Below are 2,491 nucleotides of genomic sequence, written 5' to 3'. Positions count from 1 at the left end.
GCTTGCTCCCACTCTTACCTCCACTGTCTCAGGCAGCCTGCCCCTACTCTCACCCCCAATCACCCTCCCTCACCCGCCCCAGGCAGCTTGCCCCCATTCTCACCCCAACTGTCTCGGGCAGTCTGCTTCCACTCTCACCGTCGGTTGCCTTTGAAGAATGGAGAACCCAAGCAAAGTTATGAGTAATGGGTGCCCGTTCCGATTCACGTGTCTGGCATTCTGAATAGATAGGATGGTGCCTGCCATATGGAACTAGTCCAGTACACTCAGTGTTGGCTGGACAGTGCACAGACCTAACCTCCGTTGGTGCTGAGCATCAGTGGCAAGGCAAGAGAGGGATGAGGGAGCTGTGGGTATGCCGGCACCCAGTAGTTAGCATTGCTGCCTCACAGCACCAAGGACCTGAGTTCGATTCCCACCCCTGAGGGATTGTATGTGTGGAGTTGGCACATTCTCCTCCTGTCTGTGCTGGTTTCCTTTTTGTGCTCTGGTTTCCTCCCACAGTCCAAAGATGTGCAGGTTAGGTAGATTGGTCATGGGAAATGCAGGGTTACAGGGATAGGGTGGGGGTCTGGGTGGGATGCTTTTTGGAGGGTCGGTGCAGGACTTGTTGGGGCTCTGTCTACTCTATATGGATTCTACGATTCTCCCATGGAGCCAGGGTGGTGCCGGAGAGAAGAGCAGCCACACATCAGAAACACAGAAGACTCCACTGGGGTCACTCCAAAGATGCCCAGCCACTCAACCTATGGCACCGATGTGATGTTCCTGCCCTGCTTCACTTACTGTTGCTGAACAGGAAGCAGGGCCAGTAAACTGCATGTACTTTACATGGGATCAGCTGAATGTACCATACATACAATCTTGTGGATATTGGAATTTTTATTCATCAACTGAAGAGTTCAAGGAATGCAGAAATGAACAGATTCACATGGACTGGACAAAGGGCCATGTAAACAACAGAAATTTACACAGAGGAAGGAAGTCTAAACACAGCACATTCTTCCTACTGGCAGTAAGATTCTATCCAGCCCCTCAAACTGAATGGTCTCTCACATGTCCCTCCATGTCAGAGTGCTGCTTCTCCTCTGTAGATGATTGCTCTTAGTCCCCCATTTGGTGTACCATCTGAAAGCTCTGTTGTGAAGGGTGCAACGTGCCACACTGATGTAGAATATCCTTTCAGAGCTAGAGGGCAAGGCCCCTCTGGAACGGTTCAGGTACTGTAATCCCATCTTAAGAGCCAAATGGTCTATTCCACTAAGGTCTTGGTGGGAACCTGGGCAGCATTGTGTTGTCTTTTGGCATCAGTTTTTCAGGAAGGAGTTCTGAGCCTCATTTGGAAAGGGTAGCCCTTGTCTCCCAGCCACCATCCCTATGTGACCTGAAGATCTTGGCAGGATCCAAGCTGTAAGTTTTCCAATGTGTGCACATCTGGATACCTGGCACCCACTGCCAGAATATGGCACCCATGGTCACAGATGAGCTGAATATTGTTGGAGTGGAATCCTTTTCTGTTGGCATTGTTGGTTGGATGCTCTCAAAGTGACATCGGTGCAGTCTACAGCACCTTGCACTGGGGGGAAGCCAGCAATGGTGGACAATCCCACTGCCTGAGTTATTTTTGGCTCAAAGGTAGAAGACAGAGGGTGGTGGTGGAGGGTTGTTTTTCAGACTGGAGGCGTGTGACCAGTGGAATGCCACAAGGATCGGTGCTGGGCCCTCTACTTTTTGTCATTTACATAAATGATTTGGATGCGAGCATAAGAGCTACAGTTAGTAAGTTTGCAGATGACACCAAAATTGGAGGTGTAGTGGACAACGAAGAGGGTTACCTCAGATTACAACAGGATCTGGACCAGATGGGCCAGTGGGCTGAGAGGTGGCAGATGGAGTTTCATTCAGATAAATGCGAGGTGCTGCAATTTGGGAAAGCAAATCTTAGCAGGACTTATCCACTTAATGGTAAGGTCCCAGGGAGTGTTGCTGAACAAAGAGACCTTGGAGTGCAGGTTCATAGCTCCTTGAAAGTAGAGTCACAGGTAGATAGGATAGTGAAGAAGGCATTTGGTATGCTTTGCTTTATCAGTCAGAGTATTGAGTACAGGAGTTGGAAGGTCATGTTGCGGCTGTACAGGACATTGGTTAGGCCACTGTTGGAATAGTGCATGCAATTCTGGTCTCCTTCCTATTGGAAACTTGAAAGGGTTCAGCAAAGATTTACAGGAATGTTGCCAGGGTTGGACGATTTGAGCTATAGGGAGAGGCTGAACAGGCTGGGGCTGTTTTCCCTGGAGTGTCGGAGGCTGAGGGGTGACCTTATAGAGGTTTATAAAATCATGAGGGGCATGGATAGGATAAGTAGACAAAGTCTTTTCCCTGGGGTGGGGGAGTCCAGAACTAGAGGGCTTAGGCTTCGAGTGAGAGTGGAAAGATATAAAAGAGACTTAAGGGACAACTGTTTCACACAGAGAGTGGTACGTGTATGGAA

The sequence above is a fragment of the Chiloscyllium plagiosum genome, chromosome 5 (assembly GCF_004010195.1).
Source record: "Chiloscyllium plagiosum isolate BGI_BamShark_2017 chromosome 5, ASM401019v2, whole genome shotgun sequence".
Classification (NCBI taxonomy): domain Eukaryota; kingdom Metazoa; phylum Chordata; class Chondrichthyes; order Orectolobiformes; family Hemiscylliidae; genus Chiloscyllium; species Chiloscyllium plagiosum.
The sequence above is the reverse complement of the archived record's forward strand: the minus strand, read 5'-3'. Positions refer to the sequence as shown.